Source organism: Hyla sarda, unplaced genomic scaffold (genome assembly GCF_029499605.1).
Source record: "Hyla sarda isolate aHylSar1 unplaced genomic scaffold, aHylSar1.hap1 scaffold_343, whole genome shotgun sequence".
NCBI classification, from domain to species: domain Eukaryota; kingdom Metazoa; phylum Chordata; class Amphibia; order Anura; family Hylidae; genus Hyla; species Hyla sarda.
The window spans coordinates 9,170-33,256 of NW_026610186.1; the positions used below are offsets into that span (position 1 = coordinate 9,170).

The following is a 24,087-nucleotide window of genomic DNA, read 5'->3' on the forward strand; positions in this document are numbered from 1 at the left end:
TATGTCCCCCCCTATGTAAGGACATTGTAGAAGGTATACAGATGAAGGAGATAATAGATCGGGGGGGTCACAGGTGTCCACTATATGTCCCCCCCTATGTAAGGACATTGTAGAAGGTATACAGATGAAGGAGATAATAGATCGGGGGGGTCACAGGTGTCCACTATATGTCCCCCCCTATGTAAGGACATTGTAGAAGGTATACAGATGAAGGTGATAATAGATTGGGGGGTCACAGGTGTCCACTATATATCCCCCCCCTATGTAAGGACATTGTAGAAGGTATACAGATGAAGGTGATAATAGATCGGGGGGTCACAGGTGTCCACTATATGTCCCCCCCCCTATGTAAGGACATTGTAGAAGGTATACAGATGAAGGTGATAATAGATCGGGGGGTCACAGGTGTCCACTATATGTCCCCCCTATGTAAGGACATTGTAGAAGGTATACAGATGAAGGGGATAATAGATCGGGGGTCCCAGGTGTCCACTATATGTAAAGACATTGGATTGATGATCTGTTGTGTGAACCTGATGATGATGATTTTGGGGTCGTATCAGGTAACGGGAAACCAGTCCCCAGACATGGATATTGGGAGCCCACCAGTCAATGGGGGAAACACGTCCTCAGGGGGCAGCGATGTGTCTGATAAGGGGTCTGCAGAGTTCATATTGGGGAGGAATATCGGGAAACATTGTTTTACTGACATAGTAGGTTCCTTGCACGCCTCTCTCCCCTCAGGCCAGCGGGCGGCGCAGCACCCCTTAAAGGTTCTCCAAATGGAGCAGAAGTGCGAATTCAAGACATCAGGTCGGTTACCTTGGGCCCCGTTCACACTACATAATTACTCCGTTTTCGAAGTTCAGTCAGTAAAATGTCAGTTACAAAATCCTCTACGGCCGTTAGAAAATCCTATTATAGTCTATGGGATTTTTCTAATAGTCATTTTATTAATAACGGGCTATAACGGGTTAAAACGGCTATTAGAAAAATCCCATAGACTATAATAGGATTTTCTAACGGCCGTAGAGGATTTTGTAACTGACGATTTACTGACGATTTTCTGACGGAAAGAAGTCGTTTCCATAAAGGTACCGTATTTTTAGGACCGTATAGGACGCACCGGCGTATAAGACGCACCCAATTTATAGGTACAAAATCTAAAAAAAAATTTAGATTTTGAACCCAATAGTGGTCTTAAACCTGCGGACCTCCAGATGTTGCAAAACTACAACTCCCAGCATGCCCGGACAGCCGTTGGCTGTCCGGGCATGCTGGGAGTTGTAGTTTTGCAACATCTGGAGGTGCGCAGATTGAAGACCACTGGTATAGGAGGTAATACTCACGTGTCCCCGCCGCTCCGGACCCGTCACCGATGCCCTGGATGTCGCTCCATCGCTGTCGCCGTGGTGTCCCCGTCGCTCCGGAACGTCTCTGCTGCCGACCGGGTATCCTCGCTCTCCGTCGCCGCCATTACGTCATTACGCACGCCGACGCACGTACGCGACGACGTGATGACGAGGAAGGAGAGCGCCGGCCATACAGGGGATCCCTGAACGGAGAAGACACCGAGGAGGCAGGTAAGGTCCCTCCCGGTGTCCTGTAAGCACTAACCCGGCTATTCAGTCGGGCTGTTCGGGACGCCGTGGTGAAATCGCTGAACAGCCGGGTTAGTGTCACTTTCCCTTCATAGTCAGATTTGATCGCCACGTCTATAGGGTTAATACAGGGCATCTCCGCGATCGGTGATGTACTGTATTAGCCGCGGGTCCCGGCCGTTGATGGCCGCAGGGACCGCCGCGATAGGGGTGTATTCGCCGTATAAGACGTACAGACTTTTCCCCCCCAGTTTTGGGGAAAAAAAGTGCGTCTTATACGGCAAAAAATACGGTAATCCAATAGGCTTCCCTTTACAAGAGACGCTTGCGGTTCTGTGCTTCATTCGCTTCTATGTGAATTTGCTCCAATATTTGCCATCGGAGCTCGTTCACATTGAGGCCTTTATCAAGCGATACAGTTAATTTTTCTTTACTAAAAATGTCGCAAAAAATGTCGCACCTGCGACTACGCGATTTTTCGTGCAACATTTTGACTGAAAAGCGAGAAATGCAAGTTTTCCAAAACTTAACTACATAGTAATCATTTTAAAATGGACTACGGGTAGTCTGGTATTTTTTAACTGCGACAGTCGAAACTGCGCAAAAAAAAGTCGCAACAAGGTTAAAAATTGACTAAATTTACTCCAGCTCAAACATGGAGCAGAAAAAGCTACTACCAAAGTAAAAAAGGAAAAATTGCTTACGTGAAAAAAAATTATCAACAGGATGAAACCAGATGATAAATAAGTCACATCAGCAAAAAAAAAAAGGAAAGAAAAGTACTAAAAAAAGTAAAGAAAAGTACTAAAAAAAGTAAAGAAAAGTACTAAAAAAAGTAAAGAAAAGTAATACATAAGCAAACATGGATAAATGTCCCTCAATATGATTATTATCTAAAGAAAGTCTCGCTACTGTAGTCTCGCTATACTCAGTAGAGTCTACCACCTTTTTTGTTGTTAATGCTTTCCTAATATTATTTTTATGTTCTGCAATCCTTAGTTTCATTTTTCTACTAGTCTGACCTATATAGTTTTTTCCGCACGGTCATTTCAACATGTATAGAACATTTTCAGTGTTACATGTGTAAAAGCCGCGACATGGAATGTTAGACCCTTTTTTGGGATGGTAAATATTTTCTCCTTTTATAATATTATTACCATGGGGACATGATAAACATGGGTATCTACCTTTTTTCTTTGTTCCCAAAAAGGTTTGGAAATCTTTTTTCTTTCTTGAGATGTCACCTCGTATTATTTTATTACCAATAGTCTTTCCTCTGCTATGTACAAACATGGGGGGGTTCTTTGAATCATTTTCCCTATTTAGTATCCGATTTTAATATTCCCCAATATTTATTAATTGTTTTTTTAATTAAATTAGCATGTCTATCATATGTACCAATGTACATTATTCTCTCGATCTTCTTTTTATTTTTCTCTCGTTTCTTAAGTAAATCTGTTCTGTCTAGTATAGATACTTCATTTTCTATCTTTTTTAATTCTTTTCTAGAATAGCTTCTATTTTCAAATTTTTTCCTAATGATGTTTTTATTTCTTTTGGATTCTTCTTTTTTTTATTAATTATTCTTTTTGCCCTGATATATTGACTTTTAGGTAAACCTCGAAAAATACTGGGATTATGGAAACTATTTTTACGTAACATATTATTTTTATCCGTATTTTTAACATATAATGTGGTATCAAATGTTTTTCCATTTTTCGTGACTTCTATGTCTAAAAATTGAATTTTATTAGGATTATATGTAATAGTGAATTTGATCGTAGGATGTACCGTATTCAAATTATGTACAAACTCGAGGAGAGATCCCCCCCCACCCCAAAGCATGAAGACGTCATCCACATAACGTAACCACGTCAGTGGGGTCTCCATGTCTAGGGAGGAAAAGACGAATCTCTCCACGAATGTATGCATGAAAATATTTGCCAAACTGGGGGCGACGGGAGACCCCATCGAAGTCCCGCCTACTTGTAAGAAAAACTTTTTGTCAAAACGAAAATAATTTCTATGCAGGACAAAATCCAAAATATTCATCAAAAATGAAATCATTTGATTACTTAAATTTTAGTTTTTACAGAGGACCTCATGTATACATTCTGCACCTTCTATTTGAGGGATATTAGTATATAAACTTTGTACGTCCATTGTACATAAAAATGTTACATTTGTGGCATCAATGGCATTAAGACATTGTAAAAAATGAGTAGTATCTTGAAGACAGAGATCTAACTTTTTTACCTCAGGTTGGAGGAAACTATCCACAAGGATCGCGAGCGGCTCCAGCAAGGAGCCCGTACCAGAAACGATCGGGCGTCCCGGGGGCCGGTCACGATCCTTGTGGATTTTTGGGAGGAGATATAGAACTGGGACATGAGGAAAATCCACCAACAAATTATTGTACATTCTTTTAGAAATAATACCACAGTCAAGGGAATGACCAATAAATGTATCGATATCTGTTTTTAGTTTGGATGTCGGATCCTCTTTCAACGGTAGATAAACGCTTGTATCGTCTAACTGTTTGTTAGCCTGGAATATATAATCTTCCCTTCGCATCAATACGATGGCCCCTCCCTTATCAGCACGTTTTATGACAAGGGAGGGGTCGTCTTGTAAATTCTTCAATGCATTTTTTTCTTCTTTTGAAACATTAGAACGAAATTTTCCTACATTATTCCATTTTTCACTTACTAATGCATCTGCACTATTAGAGACTACTTCGGGAATAAATGTAGAGAATCTGGAATTGTTTGTAATGGTATTTCAGCCCGGGAAAAAGCTGTCTCATTATCGTGCAGAAACATTTTCATTTTAATATTTCTATTCAATTTAAACAAAAATGTCCTTATCATGAGATACGACACATCCTAAGCCTTTGTTGAGAATCATTTTTTCATGTTCAGTGAGAACGCGATCAGAAATGTTCACTATTAAATCATCTTTTTTTATTACATTTTTTAAGGTTATTTTCTTTTTTCTTTGTCTTTCTTCTTCTTTCCAACATTGCTTTCTTCCTCGGTGTTCTCTGAACTCTTGTTTTCTCTTTTCTCCATTTTTTCTTTTACTTTTCCTAAAAAACGCGGTTTTCTTCTAGGTGCCTGTTCAGACCTGTCAGTATCAAACGTATCTGAGGTTGTATATTGATGAAATCTTCCTCTCCTCCACTGTCGTCTCTCCTCAGCCCATGTGTATACTTTATTTTGCATATAGTCTCTCATATCTCGTTCAAATTTCAACAATTTATTTTGTAGAGTCGTAGTTTTTAATTTTTCCAGTTCTGCCGTCAGTTCACTTTGTATTTGTTTCATTTTTAACTTTGACTTCATGGTTCTTAATTCCTCATTTATTTCTGTAATTTCTTTTTTAATTGGATCTGTTGCAAGTTGTAAATGCTGTACGGTAAGTAACATCAGGTCAAGAGAATGTCTATTATTCATGGCATAACATTTTTGCTGATATATCGCATCATCTGGTAGCAAAGTTGGTGTCAAATTTACATCTTAATCCACGAGGGATTCTTTGGATCTTTAGATATTCCGTTAATTTAGATGCATGAAAAGACTGCGTGACTTCTTTTTTAGATAGTTGTTCAAGTTTTTTGCAAAAATCTTGTTTGCATTGATCTTTTAACCTGTTAAGGACATAGGACGTTCTCTAACGTCCCCGCTACCTGGGCTTTAATGCCCAAGGACGTTAGAGAACGTCCTGTTGTATTTCCGGTCTCTGCCGCTCGCCGGGCAGAGATCGGAACGGCATGTCTGCTGAAATCTTTCAGCAGGCATGCCGTGCAAATGCCGAGGGGGGTCCCGGAGGGGGGTCCCCGCATGTCGGCGATCGCTGGAGATCGCTTGCGAAATCACGCAAGTGATCTTCAGCGATTCAGGTCATTCGGGTCACTTGTGACCCGATGACCTGGAAATAAATGGTGATCGGCGGTGTACAATTACACCGCCAATCACCTACCGTTGCTGGGGAGCAGTGACAATACTGTCACCGCCCCAGCAACGCTGCTATTGGCTGGCGATCGTCCAGCCAATAGCAGAGCGGCAGAGGAGGGGTTAACGGCTCCTTCCCGCTGTTGGACCCGCTGTTTTGGTTCAGTCAGCGGGTGCAGCAGCAGGAAGAGGACCGTTGATCCCCCCTCAGAGCTCCGGGGCCCCCTCAGGAGCCTTAGAATAGGGTGAGATCATTTTAGGGACAGGTAGGAGTATAAATAGTTAAAAAGTTAAATAAAAGTTTAAAAAAAGTCACAAAAAAAAGTACCTCCCTCCCCCCTGACCCCCTAATAGGTCCCCCAGGGTCCTATTAGGGTCTGATCCCTGACCCCGGGTCCTATTAGGGGTTCAGGGAGCTGCGTGTGCCACCCCTTTTTTTTTTTTGGCAGCAGCTTTTTTTATTTCTATTTTTTTATTTTAAAAAAAAATCCCCCCCTGACCCCCTAATAGGTCCCCCAGGGTCCTATTAGGGTCTGATCCGTTACCCAGGGTCCTATTAGGGGTTCAGGGAGCTGCGTTTGCCACCCCTTTTTTGGGGGGGGCCACAGCTTTTTTTTTTCTTTCTATTACTGTTCTACACTTTGTACACCAAGCACCACACACTACATACTTCCCCCCCCCCCCCCCCCCCACCGTACAAAAAAGGCGATGGCCCGCCGGGCATTTTCGGCAGTGGAGGCTTACGCTTTTTTAGCCTCCGACTCCGAATCTGCCAGTGAGGACGATGAAGATCCAACATTTTTGTGTTCTTCCTCGCCCTCCTCATCATCTAGTAGTGATGATGAGTCCCCTGTACGGCGGCGGAGACGCCGCCAGGCGAGGCCACGCACCCCCCATGAGAGTGACCCAGTGACCAACACTAGTACGAGTGGCAATGCCGCTCGTAATAGGAGTCCGGCCCCCCAGACAAGTGCACCAGAGCCCCCTTCCGATGACCCTGTCTGGAGCCCCCCAGAGGATTATCAGCCACGGATTCCTGAGTTTGTTGGCGACTCAGGAATCCGGATTGACACGGCTGGCTTCACTGATCTGGACTTTTTAAAGTTTTTTTTCAGTGACAGCCTGGTCAATCTAATGGTGGAGCAAACGAACTTGTACGCCCAGCAGTTCATTGCCCACCACCCCAATTCGTTTTTGGCCAGGCCCAATGAATGGCGCGCCATTGATGCAGCGGAAATGAGGACATTTTGGGACCTCACGCTGCATATGGGCCTGATCAAAAAACCAAGTGCTCGTCATTACTGGAGCGGGGACGTCCTCTACCAGACCCCGCTTTACAGTATGGCGATGACACGGAACCGGTATGAGGCCATTCGGAAATGCCTGCATTATGCAGATAATGCGGCATGTCCGCCCCAAGGTGATCCCGCCCATGACCGGCTTTACAAAGTGAGGCCGGTCATCGATCACTTTGGGGCCAAATTTTTGGAGGCCTATGTACCGCTCAGGGACCTCTCGGTAGATGAGTCTCTCATCAGTTTTAAGGGGAGACTCATCTTCCACCAGTATATTCCCTCGAAGCGGGCGCGATATGGCGTGAAGCTCTATAAACTTTGTGAGAATGCCTCCGGGTACACTCTCAAGTTTAGGGTGTATGAGGGACGAGATCCCCGTATTGAACCCCCAGATTGTTCCCCCACTCTGGGTGTTAGAGGGAAAATCGTTTGGGATCTTATGTACCCATTGCTGGATAAGGGCTACCACGTGTACGTGGACAACTTTTATACCAGCATCCCTCTCTTCACATCCCTTTCCGCCAGATCGACGTCCGCTTGTGGGACCGTGCGGAAGAACCAGAGAGGCCTCCCTCTAAATTTTGTTAAGACGCCTATCCCCAAGGGTGAGTCCCGTGCCCTCACCCATGATAACCTGTTGTTGGTGAAGTATAAGGACAAGAGGGATGTCCTTATACTCACCACTATTTATGGGAACGGCAGCACCCCTGTCCCTGTACAAGGTACCGTGGGACCGGTCCTCAAGCCTGATTGTATTCTGGACTACAATCGGTATATGGGGGGAGTTGATCTCTCAGATCAAGTCCTCAAGCCATACAACGCCATGCGGAAAACACGGGCATGGTACAAAAAAGGTGCGGTCTACATGGTACAGGTTGCCATGTACAACGCTTTTGTACTATCCCAGTACGCTGGCAACACAGGGACATTCCTCCAGTACCAAGAAGAATTCCTAAGGTTCCTGATCTTTGGCGACCGGGAAAGAGCAGGCCGGACTTCCCAAGGGTCTGGAGTTATAGGCGCCATTATTGTGGTGTAGTATTATATCCTCATTATTATAGTATACAGGATATGCTCAGTACACGATGGTTTTGTTATTATATTATTATTATTATGGTGTATTATATCCTCATTATTATAGTATACAGGATATGCTCAGTACACGATGGTTTTGTTATTATATTATTATTATTATGGTGTATTATATCCTCATTATTATAGTATACAGGATATGCTCAGTACACGATGGTTTTGTTATTATATTATTATTATTATGGTGTATTATATCCTCATTATTATAGCATACAGGATATGCTCAGTACACAATGGTTTTGTTATTATATTATTATTATGGTGTATTATATCCTCATTATTATAGTATATAGGATATGCTCAGTACACAATGGTTTTGTTATTATATTATTATTATTATGGTGTAGTATTATATCCTCATTATTATAGTATACAGGATATGCTCAGTACACGATGGTTTTGTTATTATATTATTATTATTATGGTGTATTATATCCTCATTATTATAGTATACAGGATATGCTCAGTACACAATGGTTTTGTTATTATATTATTATTATTATGGTGTAGTATTATATCCTCATTATTATAGTATACAGGATATGCTCAGTACGATGGTTTTGTTATTATATTATTATTATTATGGTGTATTATATCCTCATTATTATAGTATACAGGATATGCTCAGTACATGATGGTTTTGTTATTATATTATTATTATGGTGTATTATATCCTCATTATTATAGTATACAGGATATGCTCAGTACATGATGGTTTTGTTATTATATTATTATTATGGTGTATTATATCCTCATTATTATAGTATACAGGATATGCTCAGTACATGATGGTTTTGTTATTATATTATTATTATGGTGTATTATATCCTCATTATTATAGTATACAGGATATGCTCAGTACATGATGGTTTTGTTATTATATTATTATTATGGTGTATTATATCCTCATTATTATAGTATACAGGATATGCTCAGTACACGATGGTTTTGTTATTATATTATTATTATGGTGTCTTATATCCTCATTATTATAGTATACAGGATATGCTCAGTACATGATGGTTTTGTTATTATATTATTATTATGGTGTATTATATCCTCATTATTATAGTATACAGGATATGCTCAGTACATGATGGTTTTGTTATTATATTATTATGGTGTATTATATCCTCATTATTATAGTATACAGGATATGCTCAGTACATGATGGTTTTGTTATTATATTATTATTATGGTGTATTATATCCTCATTATTATAGTATACAGGATATGCTCAGTACACGATGGTTTTGTTATTATATTATTATTATGGTGTATTATATCCTCATTATTATAGTATACAGGATATGCTCAGTACATGATGGTTTTGTTATTATATTATTATTATGGTGTATTATATCCTCATTATTATAGTATACAGGATATGCTCAGTACATGATGGTTTTGTTATTATATTATTATTATGGTGTATTATATCCTCATTATTATAGTATACAGGATATGCTCAGTACATGATGGTTTTGTTATTATATTATTATTATGGTGTATTATATCCTCATTATTATAGTATACAGGATATGCTCAGTACACGATGGTTTTGTTATTATATTATTATTATGGTGTATTATATCCTCATTATTATAGTATACAGGATATGCTCAGTACACGATGGTTTTGTTATTATTATTATTATTATTATTATTATGGTGTATTATATCCTCATTATTATAGTATACAGGATATGCTCAGTACATGATGGTTTTGTTATTATATTATTATTATGGTGTATTATATCCTCATTATTATAGTATACAGGATATGCTCAGTACACGATGGTTTTGTTATTATATTATTATGGTGTATTATATCCTCATTATTATAGTATACAGGATATGCTCAGTACACGATGGTTTTGTTATTATATTATTATTATGGTGTAGTATTATATCCTCATTATTATAGTATACAGGATATGCTCAGTACATGATGGTTTTGTTATTATATTATTATTATTATGGTGTATTATATCCTCATTATTATAGTATACAGGATATGCTCAGTACACAATGGTTTTGTTATTATATTATTATTATGGTGTATTATATCCTCATTATTATAGTATACAGGATATGCTCAGTACATGATGGTTTTGCTATTATATTATTATTATGGTGTATTATATCCTCATTATTATAGTATACAGGATATGCTCAGTACATGATGGTTTTGTTATTATATTATTATTATGGAGTATTATATCCTCATTATTATAGTATACAGGATATGCTCAGTACACGATGGTTTTGTTATTATATTATTATTATGGTGTATTATATCCTCATTATTATAGTATACAGGATATGCTCAGTACATGATGGTTTTGTTATTATATTATTATGGTGTAGTATTATATCCTCATTATTATAGTATACAGGATATGCTCAGTACATGATGGTTTTGTTATTATATTATTATGGTGTATTATATCCTCATTATTATAGTATACAGGATATGCTCAGTACATGATGGTTTTGTTATTATATTATTATTATGGTGTATTATATCCTCATTATTATAGTATACAGGATATGCTCAGTACATGATGGTTTTGTTATTATATTATTATTATGGTGTATTATATCCTCATTATTATAGTATACAGGATATGCTCAGTACACGATGGTTTTGTTATTATATTATTATTATGGTGTATTATATCCTCATTATTATAGTATACAGGATATGCTCAGTACATGATGGTTTTGTTATTATATTATTATTATGGTGTATTATATCCTCATTATTATAGTATACAGGATATGCTCAGTACATGATGGTTTTGTTATTATATTATTATTATGGTGTATTATATCCTCATTATTATAGTGTACAGGATATGCTCAGTACATGATGGTTTTGTTATTATATTATTATTATGGTGTATTATATCCTCATTATTATAGTATACAGGATATGCTCAGTACATGATGGTTTTGTTATTATATTATTATTATGGTGTATTATATCCTCATTATTATAGTATACAGGATATGCTCAGTACATGATGGTTTTGTTATTATATTATTATTATGGTGTATTATATCCTCATTATTATAGTATACAGGATATGCTCAGTACACGATGGTTTTGTTATTATTATTATTATTATTATGGTGTATTATATCCTCATTATTATAGTATACAGGATATGCTCAGTACATGATGGTTTTGTTATTATATTATTATTATGGTGTATTATATCCTCATTATTATAGTATACAGGATATGCTCAGTACACGATGGTTTTGTTATTATATTATTATTATGGTGTATTATATCCTCATTATTATAGTATACAGGATATGCTCAGTACATGATGGTTTTGTTATTATATTATTATTATGGTGTAGTATTATATCCTCATTATTATAGTATACAGGATATGCTCAGTACATGATGGTTTTGTTATTATATTATTATTATTATGGTGTATTATATCCTCATTATTATAGTATACAGGATATGCTCAGTACACGATGGTTTTGTTATTATATTATTATTATGGTGTATTATATCCTCATTATTATAGTATACAGGATATGCTCAGTACACAATGGTTTTGTTATTATATTATTATTATGGTGTATTATATCCTCATTATTATAGTATACAGGATATGCTCAGTACATGATGGTTTTGTTATTATATTATTATGGTGTATTATATCCTCATTATTATAGTATACAGGATATGCTCAGTACATGATGGTTTTGCTATTATATTATTATTATGGTGTATTATATCCTCATTATTATAGTATACAGGATATGCTCAGTACATGATGGTTTTGTTATTATATTATTATTATGGTGTATTATATCCTCATTATTATAGTATACAGGATATGCTCAGTACATGATGGTTTTGTTATTATATTATTATGGTGTATTATATCCTCATTATTATAGTATACAGGATATGCACAGTATATGATGGTTTTGTTATTATATTATTATTATGGTGTATTATATCCTCATTATTATAGTATACAGGATATGCTCAGTACACGATGGTTTTGTTATTATTATTATTATTATTATTATGGTGTATTATATCCTCATTATTATAGTATACAGGATATGCTCAGTACATGATGGTTTTGTTATTATATTATTATGGTGTATTATATCCTCATTATTATAGTATACAGGATATGCTCAGTACATGATGGTTTTGTTATTATATTATTATTATGGTGTATTATATCCTCATTATTATAGTATACAGGATATGCTCAGTACACGATGGTTTTGTTATTATATTATTATTATGGTGCATTATATCCTCATTATTATAGTATACAGGATATGCTCAGTACATGATGGTTTTGTTATTATATTATTATTATGGTGTATTATATCCTCATTATTATAGTATACAGGATATGCTCAGTACATGATGGTTTTGTTATTATATTATTATTATGGTGTATTATATCCTCATTATTATAGTATACAGGATATGCTCAGTACATGATGGTTTTGTTATTATATTATTATTATGGTGTATTATATCCTCATTATTATAGTATACAGGATATGTTGAGTACATGATGGTTTTGTTATTATATTATTATTATTATGGTGTATTATATCCTCATTATTATAGTATACAGGATATGCTCAGTAAATGATGGTTTTGTTATTATATTATTATTATGGTGTATTATATCCTCATTATTATAGTATACAGGATATGCTCAGTACATGATGGTTTTGTTATTATATTATTATTATGGTGTATTATATCCTCATTATTATAGTATACAGGATATGCTCAGTACACGATGGTTTTGTTATTATATTATTATTATGGTGTATTATGCTCAGTACACGATGGTTTTGTTATTATATTATTATTATGGTGTATTATATCCTCATTATTATAGTATACAGGATATGCTCAGTACATGATGGTTTTGTTATTATATTATTATGGTGTATTATATCCTCATTATTATAGTATACAGGATATGCTCAGTACATGATGGTTTTGTTATTATATTATTATTATGGTGTATTATATCCTCATTATTATAGTATACAGGATATGCTCAGTACATGATGGTTTTGTTATTATATTATTATTATGGTGTATTATATCCTCATTATTATAGTATACAGGATATGCTCAGTACACGATGGTTTTGTTATTATATTATTATTATGGTGTATTATATCCTCATTATTATAGTATACAGGATATGCTCAGTACACGATGGTTTTGTTATTATATTATTATTATGGTGTAGTATTATATCCTCATTATTATAGTATACAGGATATGCTCAGTACATGATGGTTTTGTTATTATATTATTATGGTGTATTATATCCTCATTATTATAGTATACAGGATATGCTCAGTACACAATGGTTTTGTTATTATATTATTATGGTGTATTATATCCTCATTATTATAGTATACAGGATATGTTCAGTACACGATGGTTTTGTTATTATATTATTATTATGGTGTATTATATCCTCATTATTATAGTATACAGGATATGCTCAGTACACGATGGTTTTGTTATTATATTATTATTATGGTGTATTATATCCTCATTATTATAGTATACAGGATATGCTCAGTACATGATGGTTTTGTTATTATATTATTATTATGGTGTATTATATCCTCATTATTATCGTATACAGGATATGCTCAGTACATGTTGGTTTTGTTATTATATTATTATTATGGTGTATTATATCCTCATTATTATAGTATACAGGATATGTTCAGTACATGATGGTTTTGTTATTATATTATTATTATGGTGTATTATATCCTCATTATTATAGTATACAGGATATGCTCAGTACATGTTGGTTTTGTTATTATATTATTATTATGGTGTATTATATCCTCATTATTATAGTATACAGGATATGCTCAGTACACGATGGTTTTGTTATTATATTATTATGGTGTATTATATCCTCATTATTATAGTATACAGGATATGTTCAGTACATGATGGTTTTGTTATTATATTATTATTATGGTGTATTATATCCTCATTATTATAGTATACAGGATATGCTCAGTACACGATGGTTTTGTTATTATTATTATGGTGTATTATATCCTCATTATTATAGTATACAGGATATGCTCAGTACATGATGGTTTTGTTATTATATTATTATTATGGTGTAGTATTATATCCTCATTATTATAGTATACAGGATATGCTCAGTACACGATGGTTTTGTTATTATATTATTATTATGGTGTATTATATCCTCATTATTATAGTATACAGGATATGCTCAGTACACGATGGTTTTGTTATTATTATTATGGTGTATTATATCCTCATTATTATAGTATACAGGATATGCTCAGTACATGATGGTTTTGTTATTATATTATTATTATGGTGTATTATATCCTCATTATTATAGTATACAGGATATGCACAGTACACGATGGTTTTGTTATTATATCATTATTATGGTGTATTATATCCTCATTATTATAGTATACAGGATATGCTCAGTACACGATGGTTTTGTTATTATATTATTATTATGGTGTATTATATCCTCATTATTATAGTATACAGGATATGCTCAGTACATGATGGTTTTGTTATTATATTATTATGGTGTAGTATTATATCCTCATTATTATAGTATACAGGATATGCTCAGTACATGATGGTTTTGTTATTATATTATTATGGTGTATTATATCCTCATTATTATAGTATACAGGATATGCTCAGTACATGATGATTTTGTTATTATATTATTATTATGGTGTAGTATTATATCCTCATTATTATAGTATACAGGATATGCTCAGTATATGATGGTTTTGTTATTATATTATTATTATGGTGTATTATATCCTCATTATTATAGTATACAGGATATGCTCAGTACATGATGGTTTTGTTATTATATTATTATTATGGTGTATTATATCCTCATTATTATAGTATACAGGATATGCTCAGTACATGATGGTTTTGTTATTATATTATTATTATGGTGTATTATATCCTCATTATTATAGTATACAGGATATGCTCAGTACATGATGGTTTTGTTATTATATTATTATTATGGTGTATTATATCCTCATTATTATAGTATACAGGATATGCTCAGTACATGATGGTTTTGTTGTTATATTATTATTATGGTGTATTATATCCTCATTATTATAGTATACAGGATATGCACAGTACATGATGGTTTTGTTATATTATTATTATTATGGTGTAGTATTATATCCTCATTATTATAGTATACAGGATATGCTCAGTACACAATGGTTTTGTTATTATATTATTATTATGGTGTATTATATCCTCATTATTATAGTATACAGGATATGCTCAGTACATGATGGTTTTGTTATTATATTATTATTATGGTGTATTATATCCTCATTATTATAGTATACAGGATATGCTCAGTACATGATGGTTTTGTTATTATATTATTATTATGGTGTATTATATCCTCATTATTATAGTATACAGGATATGCTCAGTACATGATGGTTTTGTTATTATATTATTATGGTGTATTATATCCTCATTATTATAGTATACAGGATATGCTCAGTACATGATGGTTTTGTTATTATATTATTATTATTATGGTGTATTATATCCTCATTATTATAGTATACAGGATATGTTCAGTACACGATGGTTTTGTTATTATATTATTATTATGGTGTATTATATCCTCATTATTATAGTATACAGGATATGCTCAGTACATGATGGTTTTGTTGTTATATTATTATTATTATGGTGTATTATATCCTCATTATTACAGTATACAGGATATGCTCAGTACATGATGGTTTTGTTATTATATTATTATTATGGTGTATTATATCCTCATTATTATAGTATACAGGATATGCTCAGTACATGATGGTTTTGTTATTATATTATTATTATTATGGTGTATTATATCCTCATTATTATAGTATACAGGATATGCTCAGTACATGATGGTTTTGTTATTATATTATTATTATTATGGTGTATTATATCCTCATTATTATAGTATACAGGATATGCTCAGTACATGATGGTTTTGTTATTATATTATTATTATTATGGTGTATTATATCCTCATTATTATAGTATACAGGATATGCTCAGTACACAATGGTTTTGTTATTATATTATTATTATGGTGTATTATATCCTCATTATTATAGTATACAGGATATGCACAGTACATGATGGTTTTGCTATTATATTATTATTATGGTGTATTATATCCTCATTATTATAGTATACAGGATATGCTCAGTACATGATGGTTTTGTTATTATATTATTATTATGGTGTATTATATCCTCATTATTATAGTATACAGGATATGCTCAGTACATGATGGTTTTGTTATTATATTATTATTATGGTGTATTATATCCTCATTATTATAGTATACAGGATATGCTCAGTACACGATGGTTTTGTTATTATATTATTATGGTGTATTATATCCTCATTATTATAGTATACAGGATATGCTCAGTACACGATGGTTTTGTTATTATATTATTATTATGGTGTATTATATCCTCATTATTATAGTATACAGGATATGCTCAGTACATGATGGTTTTGTTATTATTATTATGGTGTATTATATCCTCATTATTATAGTATACAGGATATGCTCAGTACATGATGGTTTTGTTATTATATTATTATTATGGTGTATTATATCCTCATTATTATAGTATACAGGATATGCTCAGTACATGATGGTTTTGTTATTATATTATTATTATTATGGTGTATTATATCCTCATTATTATAGTATACAGGATATGCTCAGTACACAATGGTTTTGTTATTATATTATTATTATGGTGTATTATATCCTCATTATTATAGTATACAGGATATGCTCAGTACATGATGGTTTTGCTATTATATTATTATTATGGTGTATTATATCCTCATTATTATAGTATACAGGATATGCTCAGTACATGATGGTTTTGTTATTATATTATTATTATGGAGTATTATATCCTCATTATTATAGTATACAGGATATGCTCAGTACACGATGGTTTTGTTATTATATTATTATTATGGTGTATTATATCCTCATTATTATAGTATACAGGATATGCTCAGTACATGATGGTTTTGTTATTATATTATTATGGTGTATTATATCCTCATTATTATAGTATACAGGATATGCTCAGTACATGATGGTTTTGTTATTATATTATTATTATGGTGTATTATATCCTCATTATTATAGTATACAGGATATGCTCAGTACATGATGGTTTTGTTATTATATTATTATGGTGTATTATATCCTCATTATTATAGTATACAGGATATGCTCAGTACATGATGGTTTTGTTATTATATTATTATTATGGTGTATTATATCCTCATTATTATAGTATACAGGATATGCTCAGTACATGATGGTTTTGTTATTATATTATTATTATGGTGTATTATATCCTCATTATTATAGTATACAGGATATGCTCAGTACACGATGGTTTTGTTATTATATTATTATTATGGTGTATTATATCCTCATTATTATAGTATACAGGATATGCTCAGTACATGATGGTTTTGTTATTATATTATTATTATGGTGTATTATATCCTCATTATTATAGTATACAGGATATGCTCAGTACATGATGGTTTTGTTATTATATTATTATTATGGTGTATTATATCCTCATTATTATAGTGTACAGGATATGCTCAGTACATGATGGTTTTGTTATTATATTATTATTATGGTGTATTATATCCTCATTATTATAGTATACAGGATATGCTCAGTACATGATGGTTTTGTTATTATATTATTATTATGGTGTATTATATCCTCATTATTATAGTATACAGGATATGCTCAGTACATGATGGTTTTGTTATTATATTATTATTATGGTGTATTATATCCTCATTATTATAGTATACAGGATATGCTCAGTACACGATGGTTTTGTTATTATTATTATTATTATTATGGTGTATTATATCCTCATTATTATAGTATACAGGATATGCTCAGTACATGATGGTTTTGTTATTATATTATTATTATGGTGTATTATATCCTCATTATTATAGTATACAGGATATGCTCAGTACACGATGGTTTTGTTATTATATTATTATTATGGTGTATTATATCCTCATTATTATAGTATACAGGATATGCTCAGTACATGATGGTTTTGTTATTATATTATTATTATGGTGTAGTATTATATCCTCATTATTATAGTATACAGGATATGCTCAGTACATGATGGTTTTGTTATTATATTATTATTATGGTGTATTATATCCTCATTATTATAGTATACAGGATATGCTCAGTACACAATGGTTTTGTTATTATATTATTATTATGGTGTAGTATTATATCCTCATTATTATAGTATACAGGATATGCTCAGTACATGATGGTTTTGTTATTATATTATTATTATGGTGTATTATATCCTCATTATTATAGTATACAGGATATGCACAGTATATGATGGTTTTGTTATTATATTATTATTATGGTGTATTATATCCTCATTATTATAGTATACAGGATATGCTCAGTACACGATGGTTTTGTTATTATTATTATTATTATTATTATGGTGTATTATATCCTCATTATTATAGTATACAGGATATGCTCAGTACATGATGGTTTTGTTATTATATTATTATGGTGTATTATATCCTCATTATTATAGTATACAGGATATGCTCAGTACATGATGGTTTTGTTATTATATTATTATTATGGTGTATTATATCCTCATTATTATAGTATACAGGATATGCTCAGTACACGATGGTTTTGTTATTATATTATTATTATGGTGTATTATATCCTCATTATTATAGTATACAGGATATGCTCAGTACATGATGGTTTTGTTATTATATTATTATTATGGTGTATTATATCCTCATTATTATAGTATACAGGATATGCTCAGTACATGATGGTTTTGTTATTATATTATTATTATGGTGTATTATATCCTCATTATTATAGTATACAGGATATGCTCAGTACATGATGGTTTTGTTATTATATTATTATTATGGTGTATTATATCCTCATTATTATAGTATACAGGATATGTTGAGTACATGATGGTTTTGTTATTATATTATTATTATTATGGTGTATTATATCCTCATTATTATAGTATACAGGATATGCTCAGTAAATGATGGTTTTGTTATTATATTATTATTATGGTGTATTATATCCTCATTATTATAGTATACAGGATATGCTCAGTACATGATGGTTTTGTTATTATATTATTATTATGGTGTATTATATCCTCATTATTATAGTATACAGGATATGCTCAGTACACGATGGTTTTGTTATTATATTATTATTATGGTGTATTATGCTCAGTACACGATGGTTTTGTTATTATATTATTATTATGGTGTATTATATCCTCATTATTATAGTATACAGGATATGCTCAGTACATGATGGTTTTGTTATTATATTATTATGGTGTATTATATCCTCATTATTATAGTATACAGGATATGCTCAGTACACAATGGTTTTGTTATTATTATTATGGTGTATTATATCCTTATTATTATAGTATACAGGATATGCTCAGTACATGATGGTTTTGTTATTATATTATTATTATGGTGTATTATATCCTCATTATTATAGTATACAGGATATGCTCAGTACATGATGGTTTTGTTATTATATTATTATTATGGTGTATTATATCCTCATTATTATAGTATACAGGATATGCTCAGTACACGATGGTTTTGTTATTATATTATTATTATGGTGTATTATATCCTCATTATTATAGTATACAGGATATGCTCAGTACACGATGGTTTTGTTATTATATTATTATTATGGTGTAGTATTATATCCTCATTATTATAGTATACAGGATATGCTCAGTACATGATGGTTTTGTTATTATATTATTATGGTGTATTATATCCTCATTATTATAGTATACAGGATATGCTCAGTACACAATGGTTTTGTTATTATATTATTATGGTGTATTATATCCTCATTATTATAGTATACAGGATATGCTCAGTACACAATGGTTTTGTTATTATATTATTATTATGGTGTATTATATCCTCATTATTATAGTATACAGGATATGTTCAGTACACGATGGTTTTGTTATTATATTATTATTATGGTGTATTATATCCTCATTATTATAGTATACAGGATATGCTCAGTACACGATGGTTTTGTTATTATATTATTATTATGGTGTATTATATCCTCATTATTATAGTATACAGGATATGCTCAGTACATGATGGTTTTGTTATTATATTATTATTATGGTGTATTATATCCTCATTATTATCGTATACAGGATATGCTCAGTACATGTTGGTTTTGTTATTATATTATTATTATGGTGTATTATATCCTCATTATTATAGTATACAGGATATGTTCAGTACATGATGGTTTTGTTATTATATTATTATTATGGTGTATTATATCCTCATTATTATAGTATACAGGATATGCTCAGTACATGATGGTTTTGTAATTATATTATTATTATGGTGTATTATATCCTCATTATTATAGTATACAGGATATGCTCAGTACACGATGGTTTTGTTATTATTATTATGGTGTATTATATCCTCATTATTATAGTATACAGGATATGCTCAGTACATGATGGTTTTGTTATTATATTATTATTATGGTGTAGTATTATATCCTCATTATTATAGTATACAGGATATGCTCAGTACACGATGGTTTTGTTATTATATTATTATTATGGTGTATTATATCCTCATTATTATAGTATACAGGATATGCTCAGTACATGATGGTTTTGTTATTATATTATTATTATGGTGTATTATATCCTCATTATTATAGTATACAGGATATGCTCAGTACACGATGGTTTTGTTATTATTATTATGGTGTATTATATCCTCATTATTATAGTATACAGGATATGCTCAGTACATGATGGTTTTGTTATTATATTATTATTATGGTGTAGTATTATATCCTCATTATTATAGTATACAGGATATGCTCAGTACATGATGGTTTTGTTATTATATTATTATTATGGTGTATTATATCCTCATTATTATAGTATACAGGATATGCACAGTACACGATGGTTTTGTTATTATATCATTATTATGGTGTATTATATCCTCATTATTATAGTATACAGGATATGCTCAGTACACGATGGTTTTGTTATTATATTATTATTATGGTGTATTATATCCTCATTATTATAGTATACAGGATATGCTCAGTACATGATGGTTTTGTTATTATATTATTATGGTGTAGTATTATATCCTCATTATTATAGTATACAGGATATGCTCAGTACATGATGGTTTTGTTATTATATTATTATGGTGTATTATATCCTCATTATTATAGTATACAGGATATGCTCAGTACATGATGATTTTGTTATTATATTATTATTATGGTGTAGTATTATATCCTCATTATTATAGTATACAGGATATGCTCAGTACATGATGGTTTTGTTATTATATTATTATTATGGTGTATTATATCCTCATTATTATAGTATACAGGATATGCTCAGTACATGATGGTTTTGTTATTATATTATTATTATGGTGTATTATATCCTCATTATTATAGTATACAGGATATGCTCAGTACATGATGGTTTTGTTATTATATTATTATTATGGTGTATTATATCCTCATTATTATAGTATACAGGATATGCTCAGTACATGATGGTTTTGTTATTATATTATTATTATGGTGTATTATATCCTCATTATTATAGTATACAGGATATGCTCAGTACATGATGGTTTTGTTATTATATTATTATTATGGTGTATTATATCCTCATTATTATAGTATACAGGATATGCACAGTACATGATGGTTTTGTTATATTATTATTATTATGGTGTAGTATTATATCCTCATTATTATAGTATACAGGATATGCTCAGTACACAATGGTTTTGTTATTATATTATTATTATGGTGTATTATATCCTCATTATTATAGTATACAGGATATGCTCAGTACATGATGGTTTTGTTATTATATTATTATTATGGTGTATTATATCCTCATTATTATAGTATACAGGATATGCTCAGTACATGATGGTTTTGTTATTATATTATTATTATGGTGTATTATATCCTCATTATTATAGTATACAGGATATGCTCAGTACATGATGGTTTTGTTATTATATTATTATGGTGTATTATATCCTCATTATTATAGTATACAGGATATGCTCAGTACATGATGGTTTTGTTATTATATTATTATTATTATGGTGTATTATATCCTCATTATTATAGTATACAGGATATGTTCAGTACACGATGGTTTTGTTATTATATTATTATTATGGTGTATTATATCCTCATTATTATAGTATACAGGATATGCTCAGTACATGATGGTTTTGTTGTTATATTATTATTATTATGGTGTATTATATCCTCATTATTACAGTATACAGGATATGCTCAGTACATGATGGTTTTGTTATTATATTATTATTATGGTGTATTATATCCTCATTATTATAGTATACAGGATATGCTCAGTACATGATGGTTTTGTTATTATATTATTATTATTATGGTGTATTATATCCTCATTATTATAGTATACAGGATATGCTCAGTACACAATGGTTTTGTTATTATATTATTATTATGGTGTATTATATCCTCATTATTATAGTATACAGGATATGCTCAGTACATGATGGTTTTGTTATTATATTATTATTATGGTGTATTATATCCTCATTATTATAGTATACAGGATATGCTCAGTACATGATGGTTTTGTTATTATATTATTATTATGGTGTATTATATCCTCATTATTATAGTATACAGGATATGCTCAGTACACGATGGTTTTGTTATTATATTATTATGGTGTATTATATCCTCATTATTATAGTATACAGGATATGCTCAGTACACGATGGTTTTGTTATTATATTATTATTATGGTGTATTATATCCTCATTATTATAGTATACAGGATATGCTCAGTACATGATGGTTTTGTTATTATTATTATGGTGTATTATATCCTCATTATTATAGTATACAGGATATGCTCAGTACATGATGGTTTTGTTATTATATTATTATTATGGTGTATTATATCCTCATTATTATAGTATACAGGATATGCTCAGTACATGATGGTTTTGTTATTATATTATTATGGTGTATTATATCCTCATTATTATAGTATACAGGATATGCTCAGTACATGATGGTTTTGTTATTATATTATTATGGTGTATTATATCCTCATTATTATAGTATACAGGATATGCTCAGTACACAATGGTTTTGTTATTATATTATTATTATGGTGTATTATATCCTCATTATTATAGTATACAGGATATGCTCAGTACATGATGGTTTTGTTATTATATTATTATTATGGTGTATTATATCCTCATTATTATAGTATACAGGATATGCTGAGTACACGATGGTTTTGTTATTATATTATTATTATGGTGTATTATATCCTCATTATTATAGTATACAGGATATGCTCAGTACGATGGTTTTGTTATTATATTATTATTATTATGGTGTATTATATCCTCATTATTATAGTATACAGGATATGCTCAGTACATGATGGTTTTGTTATTATATTATTATTATGGTGTATTATATCCTCATTATTATAGTATACAGGATATGCTCAGTACATGATGGTTTTGTTATTATATTATTATTATGGTGTATTATATCCTCATTATTATAGTATACAGGATATGCTCAGTACACGATGGTTTTGTTATTATATTATTATGGTGTAGTATTATATCCTCATTATTATAGTATACAGGATATGCTCAGTACACGATGGTTTTGTTATTATATTATTATTATGGTGTAGTATTATATCCTCATTATTATAGTATACAGGATATGCTCAGTACACGATGGTTTTGTTATTATATTATTATTATGGTGTAGTATTATATCCTCATTATTATAGTATACAGGATATGCTCAGTACATGATGG

The 24,087-nt window shown here is 31.3% G+C and overlaps 1 protein-coding gene across 2 annotated transcripts in view; it reads left to right on the forward strand.

Moving 5' to 3' along the window:
- The first annotated feature begins 1,061 nt into the window (after positions 1-1,061).
- The window catches only part of LOC130330932 (phospholipase ABHD3-like), a 92,293-nt gene continuing 69,267 nt past the window's right edge, over positions 1,062-24,087 (forward strand). Inside the window, exon 1 of one of the 2 annotated variants that reach the window (XM_056553631.1) lies at positions 1,062-1,094. The gene's annotated coding sequence lies outside the window, so the exon portion shown is untranslated. The remainder of the gene's footprint in view (positions 1,095-24,087) is intronic. The other variant, XM_056553629.1, reaches the window with a different exon arrangement.